The sequence below is a fragment of the Salmo trutta genome, chromosome 11 (assembly GCF_901001165.1).
Source record: "Salmo trutta chromosome 11, fSalTru1.1, whole genome shotgun sequence".
Lineage (NCBI taxonomy): Eukaryota > Metazoa > Chordata > Actinopteri > Salmoniformes > Salmonidae > Salmo > Salmo trutta.
This window is the reverse complement of record NC_042967.1, coordinates 4,459,024-4,476,077: the sequence shown is the minus strand read 5'-3', so window position 1 is coordinate 4,476,077 and position 17,054 is coordinate 4,459,024.

Sequence of the window (17,054 nt, the reverse complement as noted above, 5' to 3'; positions counted from 1 at the left end):
AGGTGGATACTAGCAGCAACCCCAAACCTATGGAGGACCTTCCCAGCAGGCACAAGGAGGTTACCAGCCTGGTCCTGGACACCAAGGAGGACGCGGATGAATTAGTCCACAGAGAGGGGGAAGAGGATGTGTCTGGCCACAATGAAATCAGAACACCAACAGTTCCTATTTTCCGGACGATCAGCAATGAAGAGGCCCAGATCATTTCCTCCAGTGTACCCAGTACATATTCGAAGATGGGAAAAAGGACCCAATAATCAAATTTTGGGTACATGGAAGAACTATCCCATTCTTAATTGACACTGGAGCCCACTGTTCGTGCATCAGTCTGACCTCTCTGACACTGCCCTGACTGATGCTGACTTGGAGCTTTTCGTTGACAGTTCTGCATATATAGATCAAACTAAAGGGAAGAAACATGCAGGGTTTGGTATTGTGACAATTGATAGAACCACTCACATACAACAACCATTACCAGATACTTTCTCAGCTCAACAGGCTGAACTTTTGGCAGTATCCACTCCCTGTAAGATGGGAGAAGGGAAAAGGGCTACAACTTCCTCTGATTCTGCGATAGGGGTTTGCCTCTCCTGGTGTTTTGTCTGGAGGAGTAGGGGTTTTCACAATGCTTGTGGAAGTCCTATTCGTAATAGAACTATGGTTTTAGATCTCTTGGAGGCTATGATGCTGCCCTCTGCTTTGGCTATTGTGAAGGTTGCTGCTCACACTGGGGGGAAAGATTTTGTGAATATGGGTAATGCCATTGCAGACGAGGCTGCTAAATTGGCTGCCTCAAAGTGTCATAGCCACTCCATGTTCTTCTCTGCTACTGTTGGGAAAGACACTGATGATTTGGCATCTAAACAGGCTTTGGATGTTGGTTCTCATTTGGTATGGCAACAGCGGGTTGTAAACTTGACCCCGTTTCTAAAATTTGGAGACAGACTCTGTCCGGTAGACCGTGTTTGCCAGCTTGTCTTATCGCCTCTGTTTGCCAAGTGGCCCATGGTATGGCCCATTTGTCAAGGGGGGATATGATAGAGGCAATTTCTTTGGATTAGTTTTGTCCAAATTTGACTCAGCATGTGAAACAGTTTCTGTTTCGATGTGCTATGAGCATGCAATTTAACATTGCCAAAGGAACACCTCTGAAACTAGGTCATTTCTTTATGCCAAGAGGACCATACTGTTTAGTCCTTATTGACAGGTTCATCAGGTGGGTGGAGGCATTTCCCACCACACACTGTGATGCTAAGACAGTAGCAAAGCTACTAGTGAGGGAGATAATACCTAGATTTGGTGTTCCTGAGGTTTTATCTGCAGACAATGGTACCCACTTCACTGGTGATGTAGTGAAGCAGGTAGCCATAAAGATGGGAGTGGACCAGAAGTTTGTGTCCATCTACCACCCCCAGAGTAATGGGGTTACCGAGAGAGCTAACCAATCCATTAAACAAGGGTTAGCTAAGGCATGCCACTCCACCAATAAATCTTGGGTGTATTGTTTACCACTGGTGTTAATGAAAATGTGCAGTAGTGTTAATTAAGGCCTGGGGTGTACACGACATTAAATGTTGACAAGAATGCCATGATTACTGTATATATATGTGATAACCTTTGTACGCTTGCAATGTGCAATGATGGAAAAGTACTGGGTAAATGGAGATGTACTCCTTTCGTTCTCAGGCTGAGAATTGTCTGCACCTGCTGACAGTCACACAGCCTCAAGGCCGAGATAGTAGAGTGAGAAACCACAGTCTAGACACGTTTTTCTCATCTTAGATACTTTGTATCTAATCCAATGCAACAATGTTAAGATACGATTGACGGTAGGTGTTATAAAGAGCGTGGTCTCCTGTTTCGCCACACTGATCTTTACTAGAGACTACTGAGGTACTCTGTCAGTGAATCTCTTTCTGCAATTGCATTTTATTACTAAAGAGTTTTACACCAAGGTTCCTGTGTCTGTGTCACAGGAACCTTGGAAACTAAAGGAAACTTACATCACCCCATGCAAAGGACCACCCAACACAATAAACCAGGTTTATCTACGTATCTACGTATCTACGTGCTCTGTTGCACTTAAAATCTGTGTACCTGAGGTTTTTTTAGAATGCGTTATGATAAAGGGGTTTCTCCATTGTGAAGAAAATGTAACGCTTATAAACATTATGTTGGCTACTACCACATGTCTATATCTGTCAGTATCAAAAAAAGAACAACAAATAATTTTACTAGGTTGCTCTGTAAGAGCTGTTTATGACTAAACCCGGGTTAGGGTCAATTCTGCATTTGAAATGAGATGTGTCCAATACAAATTCAATCATTACATTGGTATTAAATTCAAATTCGCAGCTTTTATCAGAAGTGATGTGATGCATTGGTCTGTATTGTCCAGTCTGTATGTTGGTCTGATGCAGGTCTTGTCTCTGATAACTCTTCTTCTTTCTCCTGATCCGAAAGTGTCCTCTAAGGTGGATGGCAATCAGGTCGGGGGATTCTGTGCTCTCTCTAAGCACGCATAATGATTAGCCTACTTTATACTAAATATCCAAAATAAAGATTCTTCATCCACACATTATTTGGCTCACAAGTATTTTGTAGCCTACATTCTGGTGTTTGTAAAAATAAATGTTTTGAAAAGAACGTCAAATATTAATTATCAAGACTGTTTGTGTTCAATAAATACCTCTGTGAAAAGTTTTTGTTATAGAGTTTGACTTTACTTTCACTTTATGGTACCTTATCTTCTCTCTGCAGAGACTTGCGGTGAGGTCTGAGGCCAGCTAGGCACTTCACTTTCTGGTCCCCATCTCACACACACACACACACACACACACACACACACACACACACACACACACACACACACACACACACACACACACACACACACACACACACACACACACACACACACACACACACACACACACACACAACACATAAAGTAGATTTTTGATGCAGTGTTTATCAGCCTGGTCTCATAGATTAGCCGTAACATAGTAAATGTAAATCCGGGACACTCAAATTAGTATGATATGTTATGTTAGGTATGGTTAGATAAGACGGATGGTTAGTTAAGGCAAAAACGTAGTGTGGGTAGGAGGGTTGGGTAGATGTATAACATTAATGTCTAGCAACCCAAAGGTCGCGAGTTCAAATCTCATCACTGAAAATGTTAGTATTTTAGCTAATTAGCAAATGTTCAACTACTTACTACTTTTAGCTAGTTTGAACCTACTTAGCATGTTAGCTAACCCTTCCCCTAACCTTAACCCTTTTAGCTAACCCTTCCGTTAACCCAAACAGTAACCGTTTTAGCTAACCTTTCCCCTAACCCTAACCTTAACCCTTTAAACTAACTCCTAAATTTAACCCTAACATTAACCCCATAATGCCATCATAGACTATGAGCAAAAAGCAGGTGGGGACTTTTGACAGTCAAAGATCAAATCCAGAGCCCATAGGCAGGGTCTCACCATCCCAGTCATCCTGATTGTCCCTCATAATATGGAACAGCACACGTAGTTCAGATTGGTAAAGTTAGATGGTCTGTGCCAGCCTGGAGGTTGAGTTCCATCTGGTTGGCGCGGCCCTCAGTGGAGTCAGTTGTTATTAGATAAATTACTTGTATTAAGCCTATTTTTAGGTTAATATAAGCAAAATTACTGGCCAATGACATTCAATAAGTAAATTATCACTCAATATAAGATATTTAGGCTTGCTTAAATTAAACTTTTTGCGGTGTAAAGAGCAATTTGCAGAAGTGATGTAATGCATTGGTCTGTATTGTGCGGTCTGTATGTTGGTCTGATACCGGTCTTGTCTCTGATAACCGTCTTTTTTCTCCTGATCAGAAAGTGTCCTCTAAAAAGGATAGCAATCAGGTCGGGGGATTCTGTGCTCTCTTATTTGTTTCACAAATGGTTTGAAGCCTATGTTCTGGTGTTTGTAAAAATACATGTTTTGAAAAGAATGTCAATCAATCAATCAAATGTATTTATAAAGCCCTTTTTGCATCAGCCAATGTCACAAAGTGCTATACAGAAACCCAGCCTGCACTGCAGATGTAGAAGCACGGTGGCTAGGAAAAACTACAGCTTTATTACTGCCACTTTTAGTGAGTTTGGTACACATCCAGTGGATAGGGAGGCATTTATTATGTTCAACATAGGAGGGCCAAGCACAGGAAGCAGCTCTTTCAGTAGTTTAGTTGGAATAGGGTCCAGTATGCAGCTTGAAGGTTTAGAGGCCATGACTATTTTCATCAATGTGTCAAGAGATATAGTATTAAAAGTCTTGAGTGTCTCCCTTGATCCTAGGTCCTGGCAGTATTGCGCAGACTTAGGACAACTGGGCTTTGGAGAAATATGCTGATTTAAAGGGGAGTCCATAATTTGCTTTCTAATGATCATAATCTTTTTGTCAAAGAGGTTCATGAATTTATCACTGCTTAAGTGAAAGCCATCCTCTCTTGGGGAATGCTGCTTTTTAGTTAGCTTTGCGACAGCATTCCCCAAAATTATTCTCCTCAATTAAGTTGGAAAAATAGGATGATCGAGCAGCAGTGAGGGCTCTTCGATACTGCACGGTACTGTCTTTCCAAGCTAATCGGAAGACTTCCAGTTTGATGTAGCGCCATTTCCGTTCCAATTTTCTGGAAGCTTGCTTCAGGGCTCGGGTATTTTCCGTATACCAGGGAGCTGGTTTCTTATGACAAATGTTTTTTGTTTTTATGGGTGCAACTGCATCTAGGGTATTACGGAAGGTTAAATTTAGTTTCTCAGTTAGGTGGTTAACCGATTTTTGTACTCTGACGTCCTTGTGTAGGTGGAGGGTGTCTGGAAGGGCATCTAGGAATCTTTAGGTTGTCTGAGAATTTATAGCACAGCTTTTGATGTTCCTTGGTTGGGGTCTGAGCAGATTATTTGTTGCGACTGCAAACGTAATAAAATGGTGGTCCGATAGTCCAGGATTATGAGGAAAAACATTAAGATCCACAATATTTATTCCACGGAACAAAACTAGGTCCAGAGTATGACTAGCAGTGAGTAGGTCCGGAGACATGTTTGACAAAACCCACTGAGTCGATGATGGCTCCGAAAGCCTTTTGGAGTGGGTCTGTGGACTTTTCTTTGTGAATATTAAAGTCACCAAAAATGTGAATATTATCTGCCATGACTACAAGGTCCGATAGGAATACAGGGAACTCAGTGAGGAACGCTGTATATGGCCCAGGAGGCCTGTAAACAGTAGCTATAAAAAGTGATTGAGTAGGCTGCATAGATTTCATGACTAGAAGCTCAAAAGACAAAAATGCTGTCATTTTTTTGGGTGGTAAATTGAAATTTGCGATCGTAAATATTATCAACACCTCCGCCTTTGCAGGATGCACGGGGTATATGGTCACTTGTGTAACAAGGAGGAGATGCCTCATTTAACACAGTAAATTCATCAGACATAAGCCATGTTTCAGTCAGGCCAATCCCATCAAGATATTGATCAGTGATTAGTTCATTGACTATAACTGCCTTGGAAGTGAGGTATCTAACATTAAGTAGCCATATTTTGAGATGTGAGATATCACAATCTCTTTCAATAATGACAGGAATGGAGGAGGTCCTTATTCCAGTGAGATTGCTAAAGCGAACACCGCCATGTTTAGTTTTGCTTAACCTAGATTGAGGCACAGACACGGTCTCAATGGGGAAAGCTGAGCTGACTACACTGACTGTGCTAATGGCAGACTCCACTAAGCTGTCCCAAAAGTACTTAGAACCAAGACTATTTATGCACAATAAATACATTTGTGAAAATTTACTGTTTTAGAGTTTCACTTTATGGGCTTTATGGGTACCTAGGGTTCATCTCTAGGAATTTACTTAATTGATTGGAATTGATTGGAGCGTCTCTAAATAGCAAAATGCCCAATACAGTACAACGTTTGTAGTGTGTGGAGTTAGAGCAATATAATAATATGATACCCTAGCTACTATCACGAGGATGGTGTTCCCCAAATAAACGTTTATGTGGGATTTCATGCTGTTACCACTGTTTGACAAATAACGCAGAACAGACAATTAGGCATACTCGGTACTGAGTACCGAGTCGAGGTTAGGACTCGTGTTCCCCCAGACACTTGTTGATGACAGTTTTGATCTAATAGGAAATAAACTTACCAATTATATTAGTGTTACCATTCATTTGAATGACGTTTAAAACACTATTGTAAAAACATAGTTCAAACTAAACTTGAGTTTTCAATTAAATTAGGGTTGGACATGTGGTGGTTTCCACTGTTGTTTTATTAGCAATTGTTACTAACAGTCATGTGACCTCTTCATCTCTTTCCCTTGCACGCTCAGGCAGACACACACGTACTGCACACGCACACAGGTCAAGGTCTCGGCATGTATTTGTGCCACATTATCGTGCTGATGCATTAAACTGTTGTGAATCACTCCCAATAAGGAGGTTTTTATTGCTGCTCTGCTCCTGATGTAGGTTGTTGTCGGAGAGTTATAACTCTCTGACTGTTGTCTATCTGATGGCACTGGTACCAGGAGTCATGACAGTTCGCGTAAACCACCTGACAAATACGATCATGCTGGCTGTAATCCAGACAGGGGAACTTTGGGCAAATGTGAATAAACTTTGAATTTGGGTATCTAGGGACTTCCCTCTGGCTTTTGGACCTCCCCTACAGAGATAGTATAAATACAGTTAAAGGTGAAGTAGGAACATATACGGTTGAGGAGTATTCTTCACAAAACCTCTGCAAAATGGCAACACCAAATCTACAACGGCCAATGGTAAGGCTATTAGGTGTTTTTTCTATACAATATTATAGTTTTCTTCATGCAATAGTACTTCCACAATATAATATCCTAGATGTTAAAGCTGTAGTTGTTGGTAACATAGTATTGATTAGACTTTTTTTTTAAAGAGACACTATGTATTGGTCATCAATGTTGAAAATGTGAAGGGCATTTTTTTGTGCCAAAAAGTAAAATGTGTGTGAGGGAGTAATATTTTATCATTGACATTATTGTTTAGCAATGTATAAACTATGTTCATCTGCATGACTGACTGTAACAGAAACTGAAAGCAGGCATAGTGCAGTGCATGAAATACACAAATCTGTGGCACACATTTGCAAAAGTGTTAATTGATGTTGTGTGTCAGAAAATAATGAAGAGGATTAACAACCTTGACTTTCTTGATGATATAGCCTATATTTATGCCACATGTCTCTCCTCTCACACACACTCTCTATCTCTCTCCACCCCCTCCTCTCTCTTTCTCTCTCTCTGTCCCAGGCCTTACCTGTTAGACTCCAGCATTGCCTCAGTGGAGACCCTCCGATCCCTGTTCTGTACGATCTAACATTCCTGAACGCAACTCACGCCTCTCTGCTGGCTGTCAAAGACCCTGAATCGACCCGAGCCTCCCATTTCACTGTCACCGTGCTCAACGGATCAGATGGCAAAAGAGTCCCATTGGTCCTCAAGAGCACAGACACCATCGGCAAACTTCAGAAGAGTTTCCTACAGAAGCGGCCTGACCTGACGGGAAGCCTGAACCTCGCCTACAACGGCAAGCCCGTCCAGGGGCACCAAAGCCTGGGAGAGCTAGGGGTGAAGGATGGGGCTACTTTCATCACCTTTCAGAGGTGTCATGGAGGGTAGACGTGGAGCAATAGATGTGGAGGAGGGCTGTTTCCATTCGTCTATCCCTTGGTATGAAATAATATACAAAAATATATGTTAATGAATTTGTGATATATAAAGAATATTTGCATTAGCCATATCAGGTGTTCTTTTTGCACAATATAGTAGATTCTTTATTGATTAGAATACAAACCAAAATGATGTTGTAGCCTACTGAGGGATAATTCACAGTGAATAATGTCAAACCATTTCTGTCCTTTCTTTATGTTAAAGTAACTGTCCAGTGTTTCCATGCTTGTATGAAATATGACCCATCATTACTTGCAATATGAGTGAAATAGTTTTCCTTCCAAAAAATAGTAATTAAGTATGTTAAAAAGTAGCTTTTCTGTGTTGGAATGGTGTGGGCGTACACCAACAACAGAATGAAGTTGGTGTTAATGCGAGTAGATCGCTGATTGGCCAACTCATCCTCCTCAGGGTGATAATTTCTATGAGGAAGTAGCAAGTGCTTTTTTAAACAGCCTGTTTGAGACAAGCTTGAGGTGGGTGTTTTAAAAGTGTTTTTTTCTCAAATTTCTGCTTTGGCCACAAATACAAGTATAGGATAAATCAACAACATTATCTGGATATGAATTCAGAGAATATGAACTTTTAAAAGTGTGATTTTCACTGGGCAGTTACTTTAACTCCACCAGGCACAGCCAGAAGAGGACCACCCCTCAGAGCCTGGTTCCGCTCTAAGTTTCTTCCTGTCTTTCTATGGAGTTTTTCATAGCCACTGTGACATCTGCTGATTTAAAAAGGGCTTTATAAATACATTTGATTGATTGACTGATTTAACTGTCTTGTTTTGCTCTTGCCTGGTACTAGCTAATGAAGTGAACTATAAGCCAATCCTTGTGACCAATCAGTTAGTTCACCACGTTAAATGTACCGTTTGTGAGGTTTTATTGGTCATTTTGATATGCCATTGTTGTTTAACAGTAGGTAACTACTGTATCTGAAATAGCTTAGTACAATTTTTTTACTTTATTGTAACAAAAAATATTTTTGCACTTTAATTATGTTTTCAATGACAACCAAAAAGGCTATCCAATCAGAAGAATGACGAACAAAATAAATAATGTTTAAACATATTTGTTTTTCATTTATATGCATATATGGGCATTGTATTCACCCTTCGTTAAATAAACACTTAAATATTTCAAGTATATGCCATTTGTGTTTGATGATATTTTCATGATGATACGTTGGCCAATAACTACTTCAGAAGATAAATTAACCACACTTGTTGCCACATCGACCTGAGCTAGCATAGGTATTGCACAAATCTAATAATCTGATGATACTCACTTGTTTGGTTGTAACCTGTTCTAGTAGCAGTAGAAGGATTAAATAATTAAATAAAGGTAAAATAAAACAACAGATGACAGTACATGAACAAGATGTTTTACTCTCAACAACAGATGTGGAAATAACCTGACAAAGAGGATGGTCTTGGCTATATTCCAGGAAATGGCTTGGCCAAAAGTACCAAAAAGAAAGAGTGGTGTGCCTTAATGGACATGTAGGGGATTCCCTTTGTCTTAGATTTCCCCCTGCAGATTACAGGTATACAATAAATCCTTATCTTCAAAAGGAACAGAACGAGAAACATATGCTTGAGAAGAGTAGTTTTCAGATACTGACTCCACCAGTAATAATGACAAATGCACTCCAATGGCCAAAGGTAAAGGTGCTGAGGTTTAACATTTGAGATGATACTGTCTGCAGTTTGGCTCCATGCAGCACAGGCGAAGCCTATTTCAGCAATGCCTTTCACAGATTTTGAAACTATAGCGGTTGCTACGTTAATGTGGATTTTCACACTGTTTCCATTGACAAATAATGCAGCACAGAGACATTTAAGCCTACTTAGTATTGAGTCGCGGTTTCGACTAGCGTTACCCCAGACACTTCTCGATAACAGTTTTGATCGAATAGGAATACGCTTAGCAATTACATTAGTGTTGACTTTTAAAACACTAACGTATAGACATAGTTCAACCTAAACTTTCAAAGAAATAAGGGCTGGAAATACAGTTGTTTCCACTGTGGTTTAATTATTGTTACTGGAAGTCATGTGACCTCTTCATCGCTTTCACTTTCTCAGGCAACCACGCACGCACGCACGCACACACTCACGCACACACACACACAGTCAAGGTCCTTGCACATATGTGCTTCACATTATCATACCGATGCATTAAACTGTTGCATATCACTCCCAATAAATCCTTCTCAATAGTTCTGCATTGTTTTGGAGGTTTGGATTTAATTTAATTTCTTAACTCACAACAACTTGGCAGTAATGTTTCTCTTGTTGATCTGTTCCTGGTTCAGGTTGTTAACAGACCGTTACTAATTTATGGTTGTTGCCTATCTGATGGGACTAGTACCAGGACTCCGGACAGTCCTCGTGGAAACCACCTAACAAATGGGATCATGCTGGCTTACATTCCAGGTAGGGGAATGGTGGCAAAACAGGCAAAAAACATTGAAAATTGGGACCCAGAGTCTTCTCCCTGGCTTCAGCAACTTTTGGACCTCCCTAAGAGATTCACAGTATAAGTAACAGCCACACACAAGCACAGTCACACACACTCAAAGGTTTAGGAGTATTCTTCACAAACCCACAGCAAAATGACAACGGCACAGCTGCAATCATTAATGGTAAAGCATTTATTTTTATTTTTATACACTATTATCTGTAGTTTTCTACATGCACCAGTTCTTCCACAATGTAATGCCACAGATTTTGAAGCTGTCATGGTTGGTAACTTGGTATGGTTGATATGTATTGGTCATCAATTATAAAAAATGTTGTGCCTAAAATACATTTGCAAAAGTAAAATTTGTGGAGGGAGTATCTTTTATAATTCACAGTTATTTAGTATGGTATTGATAAGTTACTGACTTCAACAGAAAATTGAACTAAAGTGCATTAGAAGAAAGAAACAAATCTTCAGCACATTCCATTTTTTATCACACACATCTCACACAGCGTCCCATTGGTCTTTAAGAGGACAGACAACCATCGGCAAATTTCAGAGGAGTTTCTTACTGAAGCGGCTTTGGAAACAAAACGGATGGCACTGTGATAGACTACATCTGATTTGCTGAGTGTTGGAGGCTATTTTGTAAATTACATTGCCAAAGTCAAGGATCGGTAGGATAGTCAGATTTACGAGGGTATGTTTGGCAGCATGAGTGAAGGAGGCTTTGTTACGAAATAGGAAGCCAATTCTACATTTAATTTTGGATTGGAGATGCTTAATGTGAGTCTGGAAGGAGAGTTTACAGTCTAACCAGACATCTAGGTATTTGTAGTTGTCCACAAATTCTACGTCTGTAACGGCTGTCGTCTGAAGAAGTGGACCAAGGTGCAGCGGAGTTTGTGTTCATTATTAGAATTTAATATAAACAACATGAACACTATACAAAACAAGAAAAGAGTAAACCGACAGCAAACAGTCCTGTCTGGAACAAAACACTGACAGAAACAATTACCCACAAACCCAAAGGAAAAACATGCTCCTTATGTGTGACTCCCAATCAGCAGCAACGAGCTTCAGCTGTGCCTGATTGGGAGCCACACACACGGCCCAAAACAAAGAAATACAAAAACATAGAAAAAGGAACATAGAACGCCCACCCAATGTAACACCCTGGCCTAACCAAAATAAAGAACAAAAACCCCTCTCTATGGCCAGGGCGTTACAACGTCAGAACCGTCCAGAGTAGTGATGCTAGTCGGGCGGGTTGATGCGGGCAGCAATCGTTTGAAGAGCATGCATTTAGTTTTACTAGCATTTAAGAGCAGTTGGAGGCCATGGAAGGAGTGTTGTATGGCATTGAAGCTCATTTGGAGGTTTGTTAACACAGTGTCCAAAGAAGGGCCAGAAGTATACAGAATGGTGTTGTCTGCATAGAGGTGGATCAGAGAATCACCAGCAGCAAGAGCGACGTCATTGATATATACATTGAAAAGAGTCGGCCCGAGAAATGAACCCTGTGGCACTCCCATAGAGAATGCCAGAGGTCTGGACAACAGGCCCTCCGATTTGACACATTGAACTCTATCTGAGAAGTAGTTGGTGAAAAAGGCGAGGCAGTCATTTGAGAAATCAAGGCTATTGAGTCTGTCGATAAGAATGCAGTGATTGACAGAGTCGAAAGCCTTATCAGGTCGATGAAGACGGCTGCACAGTACTGTCTTTTATCGATAGCGGTTATGATATCATTTAGGACCTTGAGCGTGGCTGAGGTGCACCCATGAGAAGCTTGGAAACCGGATTGCATAGCGGAGAAGGTAAGGTGGGATTCGAAATGGTCGGTGATCTGTTTGTTAAGGCGATGAGGGAAGTCCATGGGAAGCTCCCAGGCTGCGAACCCCTCTTTAACCTCCTCCGATAATCCGTGAAGGAACGTGTTGAAAAGAGATTCCGTGTTCCAGGCACTCTCAGTACCCCATAGTCTGCCACACTACTGGAGTTTTGACACAGTTGGAGTAGCCTCCGAGCAGCCTCTCTACCAGACAACAGAAAATTCAACACCTTCCTAACCTCCACCACAAATTCCTCCAGATTGAGGCAAACGGTGGAATGTTGCTCCCACACTGCTAACACCCAGGCGAGAGCCCTCCCGGACATCAGCATAATAATATACGCTATCTTCAAGCGATCCGAGGGAAACTAAGAGGGCTGCAGCTCGAAGACGAGGAAGCACTGGGAGAGAAACGCTCGGTAGGTTCCTGGATCTCCAGCTTAGCGCTCCGGAGGAGGTAAGCGGGTTCCTCGGGAAGCCAGGATAGGCTGGGGAGAAGTGCCGCTGGTAGCGGGGTTACTGAGAGTCTGGGGGGTTACCGTAGAGGCTTGCTGCCTAGTAGAATATACGCGGAATTGCTCCAGCAGTGCACTGAAAGCGCTGTCTTGGCGTTCTGTCAAGTTCTGCAGTCCTTCCATAAGACTTTGAAGTAACTTTTTGTGTCTTCCAATGGTGGCTCCTTGGGAGGAAACAACATTGCGCAGCTGGTCCGAGTCTGCTGGGTCAGTCATGGCCAGTTCGTACTATCATGGCTAAGGCTAAGACCCAGATGCAGACACAGGAGAAGGATAGTACGAGTCTCAGAGTCTTTATAGTACAAGGGGCAGGCAAAAGGTAAGTCAAGGCAGGCAAATAGTCTTAATCAAAATCAGAGTCAGGCAGGTACAGGACGGCAGGCAATTGTCACGAATCCCACCGAAGGTGGCTCCCCTGCCTGCTCGGGCGGCGCTCGGCGGTCGTCGTCACCGGCCTACTAGCCGCCGCTGATCCCTTTTTCCTTTTCGTTTGGTATGTCTGATTGTTTGCACCTGTTCCTCATTTGGTTCTTTTGATTTTTGGTTATTTAAGCCTGTTTAGCCCGCCCAGGTTTGTGCGGGATTATTTAGCGTCAGGTTGTGTTTTGTATTTGGATGTGCTGGCAATCGACAATTGTTATTTTTTATGCATGCTGTGTACCTGTTGTTCTGGGCACTTTGCATTTTTCACGCCGGTTGTGTTGGCGTCGATCGTGTTGTGTTTTATGGAATAAACACAAAGTTCCTTACCTCTGCTCTCTGCGCCTGACTCCTACCACCACTCCTAGCAACCACTGACAGCAATTGGTAGGTCAAGGCAGGCAAAGAGTCGTAATCCAAATCAGAGTCAGGCAGGTAAAGGATGGCAGGCAGGATCATGGTCAAGAAATGCAGAATGGTCAGAATTTGGAAGACTAGGAATAAAAACTAAAACTAGAGAACAGGAACATGCTGGTAGGACTTGACGGGACAAGACAAACTGGCAACAGACAAACAGAAAATGCAGGTATAAATACACAGGGGATAATAGGAGAAGATGGGAGACACTTGGTGGGGGGTGGAGACAAGCACAAAGACGGGGAAACAGATCAGGGTGTGACAGCTTCTTGTTATGCCACACCTGTCAGGTGGATGGGTTATCTTGGCAAAGGATAAATGCTCACTAACAGGGATGTAAACACATTTTTGAAAATCAAGCATTTTGTGCATATGGAACAATTATGGGATATTTTACTTCAGTTCATGAAACATGGGACCAACACTTTACATGTTGCGTTTATATTTTTGTTTAGTGTATAAACATAGTTCAAAATAAACTTGTGTTTTCAAAGATGAAGGTATATAAGGGTGCCTCACAAGTCCTCAACTAGCTGCTTCATTAAATAGTACCCGCAAAACACCAGTCTCAACGTAAACAGTGAAGAGGCTACTCCGGGATGCTGGCCTTCTAGGCAGAGTTGCAAAGAAAAAGCCATATCTCAGACTGGCCAATAAAAATAAAAGATTAAGATGGGCAAAAGGACACAGACACTGGACAGAGGAACTCTGCCTAGAAGGCCAGCATCCCGGAGTCACCTCTTCACTGTTGACGTTGAGACTGGTGTTCTGCGGGTACTATTTAATGAAGCTGCCAGTTGAGGACTTGTAAGGCATCTGTTTCTCAAATTAGACACTAATGTACTCTTGCTCAGTTGTGCACCGGGGCCTCCCACTCCTCTTTCTATTCTGGTTTGAGCCAGTTTGCGCTGTTCTGTAAAGGGAGTAGTACACAGCGTTGTACGAGATCTTCAGTTTCTTGGCAATTTCTCGCAATGGAATAGACTTCATTTCTCAGAACAAGAATAGACTGATGAGTTTCAGAAGAAAGTTATTTGTTTCTGGCCATTTTGAGCCTGTCATCGAACCTACAAATGCTGATGCTCCAGATACTCAACTAGTCTAAAGAAGGCCAGTTTGATTGCTTCTTTAATCATCCCAACAGTTTTCAGCTGTGCTAACATAATTTCAAAATGTTTTTCTAATGATCAATTAGCTTTTTAAAATGATAAACTTGTATTAGCTAACACAATGTGCCATTGGAACACAGGAGTGACGGTTTCTGATAATGGATCTCTGTACGCATATGTAGATATTCCATTAAAAAAAATCAGCCGTTTCCAGCTACAATAGTCATTTATAACATTACATTAACAATGTCTACACTGTATTTCTGATCAATTTGATTTTAATGGACAAATAAATTGCTTTTCTTTTAAAAAGGACTTTTCTAAGTGACCCCAAACTTTTGACGGTAGTGTATATATCGAAATGTTATTTGTACGTTATCTGCATATGTGGACATTGTATTCACCCTTAAATAAACATCACATTTTTTACAAGTATACGACATCTGTGCCTGGTTACATTTTCATGACAAAACGATAACTACTTCTAAAAATACCTTAAAACACACTTATTGCCACATTGACCTGAGTTAGGGGACACGCCAAAAAACATGCTACTTCGATACAACTACTTCTGGAAGTGACTTTTCGTAGCAGGTTAGGAGAGCATTTTCGTTAACCCTAACCCTAACCATTTTCCTAACCTTAATGTAATTATCCTAACCTGCTATGTTAATTATCCTAACCTGCTGCTTAAGTTCTCCTAACCGGCTACGAAAAAGTCACTTTAGGTCGTAGCTGAATCTAAGTGATATTCACAAGTTTGGTTGTCACCTGTTGTTCTAGCAGCAGTAGAAGGACAGTCTTCCAGGAAATCACATGACAAAGAGAATGGTGCTACTCCAGGAAATGGTTTGGCCAAAAGTACCAAAAAGAAAGTGTGGTGTTCCATAAAGGACATGGCTTGGATTTCCCAATGCAGATTAAAGGTATATAAGGGTGTTTACATTCAAAGGAACAGAAAGAGAAACTATATGGTTGAGAAGAGTAGATTTCACATACTGACTCCACCAGCAATAATGGCAAAAGCACTCCAATGGCCAAAGGTAAAGGTGCTGGGGTTTGATATTTGAGGTGATAATGTCTGCCGTTTGCTCCAAGCAGCACAGAAGGAGACTGCTTCTACAATGCCCATTATAGATTTTCAATCTATAGTGGTTACTATTGATTAATATGCTTTTAGAGGAAATATTAAACATACATACTGCCACAACACCATAATCACATAACATTCTGCAACTGGTCGTTGAGAACAGCACCGTTTCCGTTGAATTAATGTTTTACACTGTCGAGTCCTGCTGAATGGGGCTCTGGGCCAAACCGACTGTTGCACAAGTGCACTAATTGAAGGGTCCTCACTAGTTACCACAATCACAAAATGATAAACCCCACCCATTTCTAAAATATCTCTTAAAATGTGATTTTAAACCTAACCCTAACCTTAACCCTGACCTTAACCGCACTGCTAACCTTATGCCTAACTCGTGTTACCCCAGACACTTGTCGATGACAGTTTTGATCGAGTAGGAAATAGGCTTACCATTTACATTATTGTTGCCAATCATTTGAATGACTTTTAAAACAGTAATGTATAAACATAGTTCAAACTAAACTTGAGTTTTCTAAGAAATTATGGTTGGAAATGTTGTGTGTTGCACTGTTGTTTTATAAGCTATTGTTACTAACAGTCATGTAACCTCTTCATCTCTTTCACTTTCTCTCTCAAGCAAACACACACGTACTGTACACACACACACACAGGTCAAGGTCTCTTACTTTATTGTGAAAAAATATATATATTTGTGCAATAGAATTATGTTTTCAATGACAACCAATAGGGCTAGCCAATCAGGAGGATGATAAACAAAATAAATTATATTTAAACATATATTTATTTTATTTTATTTGCATATATGGACATTCACTCTTAAATAAACACCTACATATTTAAAGTGTATGCCATCTGTGTTTGGTGACATTTTCATGAGAAAACATTAGCCAATAACTGGTTCAGAAAATAAATGATCCACACTTGCTGGCACATCGACCTGCCACATCGACCTGTTGATGCTCACACATTTGGTTGTCACCTGTTCTAGTAGCAGTAGAAGTACAGTCTTCTTGGAAATCACATGACAAAGAAGATGGCGCTGGCTATACTCCAGGAAATGGTATGGCAAAAAGTACCGAAAGAAAGTGTGGTGTTCCTTAAATGGACATGTAGGGGATTCTCTTTGGCTTAGATTTCCCCCTGTAGATGACAAGTATAAAGGAGTTCACCTAGTTTTCAGATACTGACTCCACCAGTAATAATGATAAATGCACTCCAATGGCCAAAGGTAAAGGGGCTGGGGTTCAACATTTGAGATGATATTGTCTGCAGTTTGGCTCCATGCAGCACAAGAGAAGCCTATTTCTGCAATGCCTTTCATAGATTTTGAAACTGTAGTGGTTGCTATTGATTAATATGCTATTAGAGGAAATATTAACACACACTACCACAACACCATAATCACATAACATTCTTCAACTAGTCATTCAGAACAGCACCGTTT